Source organism: Dromaius novaehollandiae, chromosome 7 (genome assembly GCF_036370855.1).
Source record: "Dromaius novaehollandiae isolate bDroNov1 chromosome 7, bDroNov1.hap1, whole genome shotgun sequence".
NCBI classification, from domain to species: Eukaryota; Metazoa; Chordata; class Aves; order Casuariiformes; family Dromaiidae; genus Dromaius; species Dromaius novaehollandiae.
Genome location: NC_088104.1, coordinates 43,489,287 through 43,505,771, shown reverse-complemented (window position 1 = coordinate 43,505,771; position 16,485 = coordinate 43,489,287). Strand labels below are relative to the sequence as shown.

General features: G+C 40.2%; 1 protein-coding gene across 4 annotated transcripts in view; it reads left to right on the top strand.

Moving 5' to 3' along the window:
* AGAP1 (ArfGAP with GTPase domain, ankyrin repeat and PH domain 1) overlaps positions 1–16,485 on the top strand; it is a 394,511-nt gene that overhangs the window by 222,514 nt on the left and 155,512 nt on the right. The window lies entirely within an intron of this gene.

Below are 16,485 nucleotides of genomic sequence, written 5' to 3'. Positions count from 1 at the left end.
TAGAGGTGGGTATTATGAGGTTGGGAATCAAAAATTTTTTTAATTTTTTTATGACCAAATTAAAACCCAAAAACTATTGCTGGGAGAAAGATACACTGGAAATCCTAGGCTGAAAGTGTACTGAGCCTTGCAAGCAAGTTGGGTGAAAAAAGTTGTTATCAGGATGTGAAGGGAGTAACTACAGAAATACATAAGCTTGGTGACCCTCAAGAAAAACACATATGCAGGTGGGATTCTAGAAGTCGTACTTGGTGAGTTAGGTCTCCTGAAGCGTATGGATTTTCAGCACTAGGTCAAGCAGATGAGCTGCGCAAATGCCTTGTGATACAATACCAGGGCATGTGCATCCAGCCAGTACTGAAGGGTACTCAACGTTTTGAAGGTTGACATGTCGATTTTGGTTAACCTAATGGCGTGGCAAAGAGCTTCTTCGGAGTGCTTTCTGACTCGGCCTTTGCATGGTGAGTGTTGCTGGCAATTTGTAAGTCATGGGAATACTGTATTTGTAGCAGAGAAGTGATACGCACCTCTTCCATTTGTTATGTGAGGATGGGGGAAATGGCGGTACCTCCAATCCCATAAAAATAATAAAAAATTAATAGATTTTCTGATTTTGAAAAAAGTGATAGGCTTTAAAAGCCTGGATTAGGTCCTTTTCATGTGCCAACTAAGCAGGTAACAGCAGAAAACCTGCGCCCAACTTCATATTCTGCTCGTGGTGCTTCAGTTCCTTTGCAACACCATAGTCGGAAAGAAACAGCATACCTAGCGCTTGGCCATCACTGCAGTTTCCCACTGCTCTTTGTGGGCTGGGGCATGTTAGCGGCCAGCTATTGCCAAAAAGATGAAGGGAACGTGGTACTTGGCTGTGTGATGGTAGTGGAAGAACGAACAGTTTGCTTGTGTTCATGGGCACAAGGATTGTAACCTGCCCACTTCTGTAGGCGAGGAGGCAGACAAAAGCAAGGGGGTTGGAAGTGAGAAAAGAGGTGAAAGGATGCCGATATGATAGATAACAGAATTAGAGGAGCAGAATTCAATTGGAAAATTATGCTGCTGTGAGAAGGTAAGAATCAAGGGGAAAAAATCTCTATTAAACAGATAAGGGGGCGGAGGACAAATATTGAACAAAGACTAGGAAGAAGAGAGGAAGCAAGAACAAAAGAAACAGATGACATTTTCAATAACATTAAAAAATCTTAAGTGCCTTTCTGCGCATGGCATACCAATCCCTAGAGGCTTCTGGTTCTTTAAGGTGCTGAAGTCTTTAAGGATAAAGCAGGGTGATCGATTGCCAGCTCGAAGCAATGCATCGGTGCCCCTGGTGTTCTGCTGCTTCGGCACCTTGTCGATGCCTCTGAGCTGTTTCCAATTGAACAGTCTTAAGAGTTTTCAGTCTATAGATTTTGGTAACAAATGCATTGGAGTTGATGCATGTGGGCTGTCAGAGTGCTGATTTTTCCACTGTTGAAATCTGAAGGCAAAACATCAAAGTCGGTCCACAGCAGTTGCAGTGTTGTTAAAATAATTGCCTAAAATAGGTAAGATGGGAGTTTGATGAATCAGTGGAGAAGGAACCAAGAGATTACATATTAAACAAGATGTCCCCTAGTGCCCCTCTATTTCTGCTGGGTTAATCATAGCTCCCATGAGCTCAACCCTTTCCAAAGCATCTCCAGGCTTCCCACCAGCAGTGTTCCCTAAACCCTCTGCCACTGTGGTTTCAAGTTCCCATAAGCAAAAAAGACAAATACATGAATTTGTTAATCTTGCCTCCTTTGGGGTAAGAGAAAAACATGTGCTACAGCTGGTACAGAGCTGCGCATGGGCTGGGCTGTTGGCCGCCATCCTGGCAGAAGAGACCCAGCTCGCGCTGCAGTCTTTCCCTGAATTAGGGACTTTTGATTTTGATCTCGGTCTTACAGGCAACAACTAAAACACACAAAACTTGATCTGGCAGTGTCTAACTGTCCTACAGGCTTCATAAGGCCATTAGGAAGAGTCCTTCACTAAGTCTTTCTGCGTCTGAAAACTTGCGGTTTGGAAGAGACTCCAGGCTGGAGGAGGACTGCAGTCCCCCTTCGTAATAGGGGCAGAGCGCAGAGGGCTTGGGGTGCTGGGCAGAGCAAATACGCAGCCTGTGCGCTGCATTAAGAGGTCTGGAAAGATGGGGGTAGAAAATGAGCAAGTTAGCTAAATTTATTTTCAGTTTTATTTAATTTTCCATCTTCAGTGTACAAATACTTCCCAGCACCTCACAAATGAGGATTTTGCCTGGTGCTATCTGTAAGTTGTCACCATTAAACCAGTTAAAATAGTAAGAAATTTAAGCATCTGCCTTTTCTTCTTCTTTTTTTTTTCCCCCTATGATATGTAGAGAATAATACGTTAAGACAGACCATGGTCTAAATATTTCAGTGATGTGATACTACTTATTTGACATACTTCTAGTAATTTATTGATGGTGGTAGCTTTGTAATGCTGCTGCGCGATAAATGTCGCACAGCAGTCTGGAGGATCCTTGAACGGGTTCCCTTTCGTCCCAGCGATGCAGATATCCCGGTGGTGGTGTTCACCAGAGCTCCAAGTAAAAATGACTTTGTTCTCTGCTATGTTAAATTGGCTGGTTAATTCTGGTGTTATTTACCCTGTAATTCATTAGTTTTACTCTACCATTGGCAGCTGACAGGCTGTAATTTCACGCCTTGCAATAAAAGATGTCTCATAATCTGCTTCATTTAGCAGCAAGAGAATTTAATGAAATTAACTGCAGTCCTAATTATGCCAGTGAATACTAAAGACTGCTATCAAGTTTCCTCAGAAAAGGACAAGGTCCACCTCATGAAGGATTTAGAATATAATTTCCTGGGAAAAGTTGCAAATGTCTCCTTCTATTGGCCAACAAGGGCCAATTACAAGTGCTGATGTGACTTTAATGCACTAGTTTGTTCTGAGCGTGTCTCACAAGAAATAATAACTTTTTGCTTTTGAGTAAGTTTTTAGAGGTTTAGCAATAGCTGACCTGTGAGCACTTGCTATTTTGCTGGTATTTCAAAGAATCTTTTTCCTCCTTTTTTTTGTGGTGCCTTGTTGCTAAATGCTAGTCTTTTACGACTGATGAGGTAGTTCAAATACTTCATATGTGGAGTGAAGATATTGGTCTTTGTATGTCTGCATCCCAGGGAACATTAGATGACTTGCTCTGATATCTCGTAATTCATCGGAAGTTCATAGCGAGCTCAACTGCACAGATACAACAGTTGAAAAGAAACAGGAAAAACTCATGAAGAAGCATGCCAGAAGAGTGCCAAAACTGCATGAATGGAGGGGAATAAAAAGCATTTATACAAAGGAGCATTCCTAGGTTTGGGGAATCTTTAAGGCTGTTCTTCACAATTTTGTGGAGTCTTGCTTCTGATGGAGGACTCTCTTTCTGTGCATTTTTGCGACTTCATATCGAAAAGGTCTTACTTGATTTGCTGGCAGGGATTTCTTAATCTCCGTTCCAAAATATTGGTCGAGGTATTTGCCAAATATGTGTTAACTGCTTTCTAAGCACTGCCTCACTTGGACAACATGATGTGGAATCTAACCACCATTTTATGGCTTAAATGATGTTAAATGTAGTTAATTGGAAAAACTTTTAACTGCAGAGAATTTCCCTATGAATAGCCTTCATAATAACCATCTCGCTATAAAACGCAAAATGCTTTGCTCACAAGGACAACTGTACTATAAAGGTGAAGTGTATTGATCAAATTACCTGAGATAATAAACTTCGGATGAATAACTTCTGTATTGATGAATGGGAGAAGTCTTCCTTTTTGCCTAATATTGTTAGCATGATGGGGAGGCAATTGAGAGAATGGTATTACAGGATGCGCGGTTGCTTCAATCATTGTTTATATTTTGAATTTAAATAGCTGTGTGAAACTGATGGAAAATTGCATTGGATTTTTACTATTTTTGCTCCTTTTTTTTTTTTTAAAGCTTTAATTTGTTCAAAGTACAATTGTATTCCTTCAGATAAAAAAGTTATGTGACTGTATAAAAGTGAATGTGTATGGGGGAAGAGACTTAGAATGGTCAATGTTTGCAGCAACTTGAAAAAACAGGTTAAAGAAAAACAGCAATGAACTTCTCCATACACATTAGTGCAAACTGAAGTCAAGACGTGTATCAAGAGAGGGAATAGCTTAGGGCCCTGGAAAAGAGGAAGAAAGGTGGTGGCAGGGAGATAGGAAACATATGAGAAATTCCCTTTTGTTTTGTAAAGGGTTGCTCAGCACATACTGTTCATTCACTTTTTGATGAGGAGGGATTTCTTGCATTTGTTGCAATTATGAGAAAGAAAAACAAGATGGAGATACCTGTCACAACTACCTGATTTTTGGATTTGACTGTGATATCAGGTACCGAGGCAACTTGCAATATCTAGCTGGGGATAAGCCTAATTCTATTTTTGAGAACAAAAATGGAAAACTCTATAATTATTTGAGATGTAGTAATGACCTGTAGTTGCATTTACGGGTGAAGAATTGAGTTGAATCGTTGAAACATTTTTTTAATAGAACATTTTGAAATATGCTCAGAATCCTGGGTCAAACAGTGTAGAGAAAATTCAAAGTATTCAAAGACACGCACATTCCTGAAATGTGGTGTATGCCGTCAGGAGAAAAGACTGGAAGTTAAAAAGGACCACAAGGAGCTGATCAACTGTAGCATTCATACGCAAAACTTACATGCTAAGACCCAAAAAGGAAGATGTATGTATTTCAAGGAAAAATGTTAAACAACAAAAGCATGTCATAAGTGGTTCTGGAAACTTTAAATGTGTTTCAACTCCATGTGGAAGGAGGTGAGGGAAAGTGTGGAATTAATTTTAGTAATGGACAAAGATTTGCTCAGGAGGGAAAAAAGGCTGTGTTGTTGCTTGGGCTTGCAGCTAAAACATGCCCAAAGTTGGTTTGGCTACCAAATATGATTAGGATGTTAGTCCAAGAAATTTTCTTCTCACATTTTTAGAGGCTGTATGAAAGCAGGTAGCCTTTAGTTTCAGTTCAGTTTGTCCATGTGTGCTTTAAGAACATTTGACACATGAAGAATTTTTAATTGAATCTTTGTTATTTAATGAAATAACATGTTTCTTAGGCTTTTGGAACAGCAGATTTCATCATCTTAGGTAAGTCTCCAAAGATTAGACTGAACCATCTAGCATATGTTGAAGGTCTCAATCAGGCATCAGAAAGCCAAGTGAAGAAGGGAGTCAGATGCAGGAAAAGATTTCAGAAAAACATTGCATGCAGGCATCATAGGAGTGAAATGAACTATTGGACTCCATCATTCAGGTCAAAAAACACATGTATTTTAAAAATCCTTTTTAAGGAGATTTATTAACCAAGGCCAGAATATTAGTTTTTAATGCTGTCATGCCCAAGGAAGAGCTAGCATTCTGTGTCCCTGCTGCCCTGATTCTTTCACTGTATTATTCATATTTGATTTGGTGTACGCAAAATATGAAAAATTGACCCAAGGGACCCTACATCTTGAATGAGCCAAAGTATAAAATCATAAATATACCCATATAATACTGTGAAAACGCAGTTCCAGTATTAGAAATGCAGAGAGACAAACCAGGGTTCCATCATTCTACGTACTAGAAATTATCTTTATAAAAAATTCAGACAACAATATGAAATACTGAAATACTGTGTAGATCTGGTCACCTTGTGTTTCATGTATATGTGTATGTATATAAAAATGTTTTTATATATGTAGTATGTATATATAATGTGTGTGTATGTATATGCACATGCATTATATGCACATTATATATACACTTTTTTTTACATATATGAACGCATATACATATAAAACCATTCTTCTATAGAAATGGAAAAGCTACAGGAGAGGGCATCCAGAGTGATACAGAGATTTGAGGATCTCAGTTCTGTCAAAAAGGTGAGAGAGACAGGTCTGCAGTCTTTGGAAAGAGATTAAGAGGAGCTTTCTTTTAATGGAACACATTGATTCTACGAGACCATCTGAGCTTATGTCAAGTGCAACACAAGGGGGCAAGAACTTAAGCTAGAGGAAAGACCAAGCACCACAGGAATGCAGGCGGAATCTGAATAGTGATAAAACAGAAATTTTTCCATACATCACATGCAAAATTCAGTTTGGATTGTTAGCAAGTGTTAGCTTGGCTGAAGGTTTTTAAGGGTTCATTCCTTCAGTGCACTTCATTTTTGCTGGTTGCCTTCAGACTTTGGAAGAATAATGTTTAGTTGATACTGGCGAGCTAAACCAGCATACTTTTAGCACCCAAAATTAAAAGCTCAATTTAAAATGTGGAATAGATCAGAAGCCCACGGAGGCAGAAACTTGGCTGTGAGAAGATGCTTTGATGTCCATAATGTCTATTGTTTAATGTCTGGTTTTTGCTTTTAAATGCCAATGCACAGCATGAAGGCCAGGCCCTCCCATCGTGCAACAGAGGGTGCTTTGGGTGGTAGGAAAAAAAAGAAATGCTCCATCCTGTGAGTGGAAAGTTGACAGGTACAAATGCTTTTTGGAGGTCTTTTTTAAGAAATTGTGTGTTAAAGCGTGCAAATTCGAAGCGAGCACCCCGTGTGTGTATGTGTGCAAGAGAAAGTTAGCAGTCAGTCAGGTTTTATCTCTTAATGAATAGAGACTGCTGAAGTAAGGGTTAGGTAATTGAGTTTATAATTAATTAGCCATAACCCTCATCAGATAAAGCAGTTGTCGAGATTTTTTTTTATCTCCTTTCTCTCCCCAGGGCCTGCCCTTCTTTGTCCTTGCGCTGACAGCCAGCACTTATCTTAGGCCTTCTCCAGGCCTGTGCCCATCAAGCCCTCCCCACTCTCGCTGATTTTGGTGGTCAGCCGAGACCCTTATTGTACTATAGGGCTCACAATCAGCTCAGCTGTCGGGCGCTTGGATGATGAATTAGCGGTAGGAGTTAACGTATAGGTGGACTCCAGATTGGACTACCGATAGCTTGCAGAGCGGCCTCTGTTTGTTAGTCACTCTCTGCTGCTCTGATACGCTGCTGACACTTTGCAACAAAGAGGTTAAAAAGGTAGATTTAGTAAAAATGGTGCATTTCCGCAGAAAGTTAGGCTGCTTACAAAGAACCCTTAATTTCTTCTGCTGTGCAATTCGCTATAACAATGCCGAGAAAATAAATTAGATTTTACACTGTTTCTTTTGGTGACCTTATCTCCCTTACGTTGTGGGTTGAACTAGTTGGCTTGCAGTGGGGGTACAAACTTTAGACATATCTTAAAAGCATCAAGATCGTGAAAGGTGTCTCGTCTCTGCCTGTTGAGCTAGATTAAGGGGACTCAAACGTCAAATTTATCCTCTGTCAAAGCACCATCCCTTTGTGGATGTATTGGAGAAAAGGAGCTTTCTTGCTGTGTTTACAGTAGGCTTGTGGCATTGAGTTGGTCTTTCCAGACAGGTTTACCTGCCGGAGAAGAAAAACTTTCAGAAACAAGACTGTGGTTTTCTCTTCATCTAGAGGTTTTTGAATTAGAGATGAAGGCTCCTCTGTCTTACAATATTGATTTCAGGCTTCTGATGAGCACCATTTCTTCTTAATCTGAGCAGGAGCACTCGAAAACGTAGCTAAATCTCTTGATGTAAGATAGAGTTGATTCTTTTTGAAACTGTATAAAGCACTACTCACCTGTGGTCACCTTAATTTTTAAGTAGACTGGTAAAGCTTTTCTTTTTCCTTGTCATTTCAGTGACAATGTGCGTTTTTAGTCTGACTTCAATTCTTTGCAGACTCAAGCACCAGAACCTTCCCTGGGCATACGTATGCCTCTCTAGAATTGTACTGAAAGTTAAATCAGTAATATATTAGTTAACCTCCATTTAAGATGTCAGTGTAAGTGCATAAAAGATATTACTGATGGCAGAACAAACCTGTTCCATTTTGTAATAATGGCTTAGCGATCGTCCTAGTGAGTCTTATAACGCTGCAGCTACTGTGCTCTAAAGCGTGCGGTTTGCGAAGCTCTTCAGTTATGCAAAATGCGTACTTTATCCAAGCAGGGGAAAGCAACATTTCGTGAACCTCACTGCAAGCTGATTAATAAAAGCGAGCAGTAAAGGAAACGATACTGTGGATTAGATTTTGAGAGGAGCTGCAACAGGAAAATTCTGATTAAAAATGCAGAAACCTTTTTTTCACCCTGAGGATGGTCAAATATTTGAGCAGGGGTCTAAAGAGCCAGTGAAATCTCCATCCTTGGAGATGTTCGAGGCTCGACTGGACAAGGCCCCGAGCAACCTGGTTGAAGTTGGCCCTGCTCGGAGCAGAGGGTTGGACTGGATGACCTCCAGAGGTCTCTTCCAACATACATGTTCCAGGCTTCTGTAAGTTCAGACTGTGCTCAGATGATCACTTTTTAGAAGTCACAAAGTTGCTTTTTAAACGTTGCTGATATTGGTGATTCTGGAATGCTGCTGATATATGTTTGTACTCAAGTGAATTTAGTTTCCGTTAGGTCGATTAAAACAAGAAGAAAAGATGACTGGAGGGATAACCTCAAAGAGGAGTGAAAATAAGTAGTGGACTAGCATGTAAGGATCCTCTCTTCTCAGCCGCCAAGAGTTCTGCGGCATTAGAGGTTCTGCTCATCTCTGGTGGAAGTACTTTGTTGCCATTAAAAACGGCTTTGTAGAAACAACTTGCTGTCACTTTTAACTAATGCACCAATAGGGGAAAGTGCAGATGACCAAGTAAGCCTGAACGCAGGCTCTCTTGGGGTAGCTGAGGGCATCCGGTCAAGGGACTCCATTTGGTGGAGACCTGATCCCTGGAGATCTCCAAAGGTCTCCACCTGCGTTCTCAACAGATCGCTGTCCTCCGGCTCAGAACGTAGCTTAGACTGTTATGCCACGTAGCCCCAAATATGAAGATAATTAACCAGGCTCTCCAGCCCTATGTTACTGATTCTGCGAGGAAAAAATGCACATCTTCATTGCCATCCGCTCAGCTCCTCCTGCCTACGACCAACAGTCTTTCTGCCGTCTGTCGGTGCAGGCAGGGGAGCTTCTCGTAGTGCACATGGATTTTCCCATGTACAGCCCCTGCGTGTGGGTCAGACCGGCTGCTTTTGGATCTCACACCTGGAAGTGAATCAAAGGGAGCAAACTGTCTTCTTGCCCCCCAATGAGGCACTTAATTGTGTTTTACATGTGAGAGAGACCAAGCATGAATGCAGTAGAAGAAAAGACGATAATGATCCTCTGTATAATGTAAGAACTGCACCAAAATTTTTTTCCAGGTGGAGAATTTGTACTTCAAATGAATATCAACATTGTATTATGCTATCTCATGCAGAAGGATAACTAAGCGTGCAGGATTTTTAATTCTAGGAAACAGTGGGGGGAAAAGCTTTTGCTTTAAAGTTGAGTCTGAAATGTAACATGTTGGAAAATAGTATCGCTCAACAAGTTTTTTTTTTTAAGCACAGTTGATGGTATCTTCTGGAAAACAGGTGTGGAATAAAAGTATTGATTGAGTCTGGACTGAACTAGACTTATAGCTGGTTTTATGATAAAGAAGAATATTTTTTCCTGTTTAGTTTTCACTGAATCTTTTTCTGAAGGAGAACAATAGCATTTTATGGTTTGCCCCCATCCTGGGCTCTGGTAATATAACCTTATTATCAACAGTGCATTGTAAAAGACTATTACATCTCTAAATTTTATTAAAGTAGTATTGCTGCTTGAAGTTTATTTTGAATAGGACACATTTTCCTCCCTAGTACTGACCTATTTTTGTTATATGGTCAGAGGAAAATATTTGCCCGTATAGTAAATCAACTCAACTCAAGGCTGCTTTGTTGCTGTTGGTAAAGGCAAATGACGTGATCTGTTCCTAAATGAGTGATTAAATGAGATTACAGCTGTCATCTTCCAGTGTTGTTGTAATCTTCGGAAACAAGTGGAGTATGTTATAGGATATGTTAAAGAGTGCCCGTGTTTTAAGTCAATACTGAGGTTTGCTCATTTATACTAGAGAGAAAAGTACGGGGAGGTGGGGGAGAGTGGGGAAAACAGAAATTGTGTAGCCTTTGAAAGTTTAGAAAATTGTAATGTCTACAGGAAGAGCACAAGGATGAGGATGTAGTTAAGGCCATGGACCACAACTGTGAGATAGTTTATCCTTGTTGACTCAGCCAGAGACTGTGGCTTCAGCCAGATGAATAAAATCCTCACTTCTGCTGTCAAAAGAATAGTTATTTCATTACTTTGCAGGAGTAGCGGAAATACCAGTTAAAATGTTGACGATGCCAGTAGCTAAAGCGATCTCACGCTGGTACTGGGGCCCTTAATATACTTACTGCAGGATTGAAACAGCACTTAAATATGACTTGATCTAGAGTCCTGGCACCTATTGTATATCAGTGTATCATTTGTCATTTCACGGGAATATTGTGATGATGCAGTTGAGTGACGTGTCAAAATACTCTGGCAGTGAATCAAAGGGAAAAACTACACAGCACAAAAAAGAAGGCCTAGAGATAGACAGTGTGACTGTGTTTTGTGGGTTTTGAAGCTAGATTTTTCTTTTTGCTAATTATTAGTGACAATTTATCCCTGTTTTTCTATCCTTCAGGATAGAAGGAAGTTTCTATAAGAAAGGGCAAAATCAGGAATGCAAATAAACATCCTTCTGAGAGTGGGAGCCAGCAATAGTACTAATAACTGATGCCACAGTGTTAGACGGTAAGAGCATGTGAGCAATCATGTCTTACCAGAAGGGTTTGCTCTATTGCCTGTAGCAGTCGGATTTCTGCTCTTTTAGAGTATTGTTTGGTATTTAAATCTCTAGGATACACCACAAAGTACATACTGTGGTGGGTTTTTATTTTTGCTTTTTAAGCACTCAAATCATGGTATGTTTTTGCTGCCTGTTCTCCCCAGAGGTGCTAGAGATAGTGACAGAAGTTTTCAAATGGTGATAGCATTATTTTTTTTAAATAACAAAATCAAGATAATGAGAGGAAAGGTGGAAAGTCTGGGTGTAAGCTTTGCTACTTTACGGTGAAGAATTTGTCCGAGTGCCTTTGAGGTGTTCAAACTTTCAAAGAATCGGTTTATTAAGGTCAGTGATAAGACAGCAATAGACAGCCTGGACAAAGCTGGAGGGATAACTTAAATTATGACATATTTGCAGATATATTCTGTTAAATAGGAAACAAAGGGAGTGGTTTTCTCCTAGAAGGTATCTCGGAGAGAGAGAGCTGTGATTTACTGGAGGACATCAGTGCTTCCTTCCCTTCTCTGGTGACTTCAGAGCGTGTGTAGAGGGGATTGATGGGGCCCTCTTCCTTAACGAGTTTTCTAAATTGATTTGGTCATTGCTTTTTGTCCCTTTTGTAGAACTAACATTGAAATGACCAAAAAAAAAAAAAAAAAAAAAGTCGTCTGACTGACACACCCGCGCGTGGGGGTATTAAAGTTGGTAGTACCAAGTTTCATCAGCAGCCATAATTGACAAATAATACCCCTCATAAATACTGCCAGGCTTTTCAATTAGTTTTCATCTAAAATTCGGGATGCAAAATGATGGCCTGTCAACTGACAATGGATGACAAAAATTAATAAATTGTCTTCTAAATAGTATGGACACTTAAGAAAAATTGGGCAGCCAATTTAGCACAGCATGAACCGGGGGGAACCTTTTGTACTGTTGCCGTGCCACTAATGTTGTCTGGGTCTTTATTAATGGTGCTTGGCTGCTGCTGACAGTTTTGTTGCTACTGGCAACTTTCTTCATTAAAATTAAAGCCAGCGTCAAATCCCATTAGCCGCACTCTGGGTACCTTGCATTTTTATTTATATAATTTTTTTTCTTTACAAACACATTCTTTATCTATACGAAGTTGGAAAAGGTGGTTGAAAATTAGTCTTAAATCTTGTTTATGGGTGATTACTTAATGAAAGAATAGATTTTTTTCGTCTAACATGTTATAACATGCCAATTCTACAGGCAAGTAACCGCACACACAAATCCATAACTGATCTTTATAAATTACCTTTTGTGAACATAGCGTTCTTCTGCATTGCCTGCAAGCTAGTTGGTTCTTAGCTACTCTTTCATAAAACAGTAATATCATCTGAAGGAGAGCAGTTCACTAGCATGGTATTCTGTTTCTCGGTTCTCTGTTAAACTAAAAATATTAATGATGTGGCTGGCATATATGCTTAAAACTGAGTGATCAACATGTGTGAAGGACTGGTCTTCTAGGGAGGATTTCTTTGGAGTAAATGAACTTTTCAAAAGGTAAATCTACAATTTTTTGCAGCTATAAATTGTGATAATCCACTTTTTTTCTTTTTTCTCCTCTCCTCTGTTAAGAGAATTCCTCCTCCTTAGCTCAGGTTCTGCTCCACGCCGGAGAGGGTGCTCAGACCTGTAGGGAGATCTGTATACCCTTATAACAGAAGACCACTGTCTCCTGAGAGCAAAATTCAGACGTCTAATTTTCATGCCTCGACTGTCAATTCGGGCATAAGTCTTCATTTGTAGAAATACATAGCACAGGACAGCAGTCTTTGCTGTAGCCGCTGTCGCTCCTGAGCATTATAAAACATGAAAATGCTGGGTGATTGGCACACTATATGCATGAGGGGTGACAAAGTGATTTCATATTCTGTGCTACAGATTACATCTAAAGAAGAGTTCACACCAACTTCCTTAAGGCTTCCCATGAAAAACCCAGCACTGCCAGAAATGCCTATAACATCGCCTAGCCCAGTGCTTTTACTGATGTGATATACTCTTGCTCAAGTCTTTTCGCTTGGTCTCCCGTGTGGCTCAGGCTTCGTGTACGCGAGCCATTTCTAGGACTAGGACCTTGACGAGAGCTTCGTCATGGCCACCTTGTTAGGAGAGCAATCAGGGCTATCTCATGGGAACTGTAGTCCTTCATGTGATGGGCCTGTGCACCCCAGCACGCTTGCTGGCTTCACGTATGCTTAAGTATAAGGGTGAGCTGAGGAGCTCCTTTCAGAAAAGTGGCAAATGGCTTCAGCTACTAATATCTTTTGGCATGCTATTTTCATATCAATGTAAATAGAGCGACACAATTTTTGTATCTATCTAAAGAGAGCAAGTGCTGTATACGAAATGACGTTTAAACATTTGCTTAAATGGTTGCATTCATGAATTATCTTGTATGGTAAGTGGAAAAACAATTAACAGTTTAAATGGTGTTTTAAATAGATGCACTTACAGTAATTTTTTTGACTAAAATATGTGCTGTGTGGCTGTCAAGCGTGAATTTCAGTTCAGCTCAAATGTGGAGTAAGTGACCATGTATTGCTCTTAAGAATGAATGTTTTTATAAAGAAAATAAGCTGGTGATCTTGAATTAGCATCAATCTAATAAATCCAAGTTTTGCCTTAACTTCCACCCCAAATCCATCTTGGTTTAAAAGAAAAGTGGTGTCAGTAGTTAATTGTTGACTGAAGTTTAATATCTGTTGAAGCAAATGAGGCATGAAATATACTACATAAAGTATTGTATCTGGAGTGATTTTAACATTAAAACAATATTACAATTTTTAACTTACTGACACAACATGCAAAATCCTTTATTTTGAAATTGCACTGATTGATGCTGAGCTTGTAAGTGGGGGAGCAGAAGAGCGTACACTGTGTACAAGGCACGGTAGGCCCAGGCGAAACCAAAGTCATGCTGAGAATTACTAGTCTGGGGTGTCTTAAATAAATGTTGGATTGGATCAGGTATTGCTTTCATGTGTAAAGGAATCCTAATAAAATCCTTGTCGAAAGCATTGATTTATAACTTCTCAGAAAAGTTCCTTCTAAAAGCTGACACTGGCAACATCTCTCTTACTTTATTATACTTTCTATAACATCTATCACAGTAATAGTGGTTTACTTCAGTTAATGACGTAAGTACTTTCATTTTGTGCAGTAGCAAATCACGATCAAAATGTAATAAATCTGTATTTGAAAATTGTCTACAGATCATAGCTTTAAGATCACTGGAAATGGCCTCGGCTAGGTTTTCGCTGGGGTTCAGGAAGAAATTGCAGATGTGGAGATACCCCCATACAGTACAGTCATCAAATATATAGTAAATAGTACAACAGGCAAGTGAAGAGGCTTCCGAAGTGCTGGTCTCGAGTTTGTGCTGAAGAGATACACCAGCGTCCTTTGCTGAGCACAGCTGATGCTTTGGGCTCCTCCTAGAGCTTCTAGGACTTGGGCAAGTTCCTGCCTTCTCCCCTCCACGTCTGAGCTAGCCTTTGACAAAAGGCATGAACCTGCCGGCTCGTGTGTTTTATCCTCTGCTAGTGGCTTTACAGAAGTTGATCAGCAGACATCATCTAAGGCTTTTTTTTTTTCTTTTTTGGGGCGGGGGCAAATTTTACACCCAATAAAACGCATTTCTTCTTTCAAAGCACACAACGGTGAGAGGAGGGTCATGGCCCTTGACCAGCAGTAGAGGAATTTGGGTGGATAAATACACTTCTGTGTTCCTCGAGCTGAATCCAGAATGACTTTGTTTTCAGAGGGTAAAGTACAGATTGATTATAAGTACAATCAGAAGTCATTTGTTTAAATGAAAAAGGTGATTGTGTATGTTCTCAAAGGGATTGTTTAAAAAGTAATGGCTCTGCTGCTGCTAGTAGATATATCATCTGAACCTTTTTATTCTGGTGAGCAGAAAAATCAAGTACATTCATAGAGAAGGCTGTGTTCGAAATCCTTAGTGCTATTTAAATATTTCTGATCAGAAATTGGGCTGTCTGTCTTTTTGGAAGAAGGAAAAGATATCGTGGGTCCTTTAAAATGGTTCATCTCTGACATCCTGGGGTAAGCATGAGCGTAAAAACCCTTTTCTGTTATTTTGTAGCAAACATGCTGTGGTAAATGTTTTGTGTAGAGAAGCGTATATTATATATTTTTATAAATGGTTTGTTTTTAGGATAGTTGGCTTATGTCAAAGTCTGCTGAGATGTTGAGCAAGTGGATGTGGTCATAGCAGTCTCTTCATACACTGCCTGTTTGTGTGTGGGAATGTTCTTCATTTGTCTAAAGATTTTCGTCCTATTTAAGAAGAAATTGAGAGGACAAGTGCTTCAAGACATTTCACCTAAACGTAGGATGTAGTTGGCAGTTCGTAGTGTCCAAAGTAGGCTGTGCTCTTCAGAGTAGATATGACATCTTGTTTGTCACAAGGTTGTTCCTTCCCTCTTCCTCCTCTCCCCTGGAGCAGAGAGGTGACCTCTGTGGTGACCAGGTCTAGCGCCGTCTTGGTTTGGAGTATGATGGTCTCTAAACACTTTCCTCATCTCACAACATGCAAAACACAGTTCCATGAAAGTCTATTCTAAGGAAAACCAAGTTTGTGTTAAAATTGTGTCGAAATATCCTTTCAAAAGTGATCCTTGTTGTAGATCGTTCTTTAAATGGGCAGGTTAAACAGGGAAGAATTACGACTGAGTGGGTTTTTCCTTCTTTCTGCAGCTCGTTAAATGTGGTTTTAGGAACTGTAGGAAGGGGGATTCATTTTAAACCTGGTTATGTCACATTGTGACTGTTCTTTCCGACTTACCTCCTATTAATGCCTAAAATTCTGCAGGTAGGTGCGTGCCTCAAACAAATGAGCTAAAAAGCATTTCTAAACTAATTCCTCGAGACAAACGTAGCACTTGCTTTCCATCTCTGCAGTCAGCTGAATTGCTGCCTCTTGATTTTGTATCTTCCTGGCAGCTGACATACAGGGACGTTGATGCATATTCGCTCAAGATGCATGTGTACATATTACTTTGCGTTAAGCCAATGTGAAAACATGACCGGTGTGCCGGGAAATTTCAGTCCCTGAATTCTAGAACTATGGATGTGTGTTGCAATATTGTAGTATCTCTGAAGCAGTCCTGTGTCTGAAAGACGCCAAGTCAGTATGTACAATTTCCCTTAAAGCAAGGTGAGTTGGTTCACGGGGCTTAAGGAATGATCCTAGATTGGGTTTCTTATTCCTCTGTGATGATGATGAGAGGATGCTAGTTGCCTAACATATACTAACTACATCTCTGGGAGGGTGTCATCTTGAGTCCTTCTCTGAGTGAATTGGACACCAAGTGTATAAACAGCGTGGCAAGTCAGAATATGCAAATATTGTTTTATTTATATATAAGCACATAGATGTGTGTGTCTGTTTTTCCTTTTCTTGGTCTTGGGGGGGGAGATTTGAGGAAAGAGAATGGGGTGGCTGGAAGGAGAAGTGATGGAGCATCTTCGCACCGTTGAACCGGCTCAGTGGTGGTCCCATCATGGAGCAGGCAAAGTAGGGTCACTGCCAGCCCAGCAGCTGTACATGCTGCAGTCTTTGGGGCCAAGGATCCTGTGACAGGAGAGAACAAGGCAAAAGGAAAGAGAAGCGAGGCAATCGGGAGATGCTG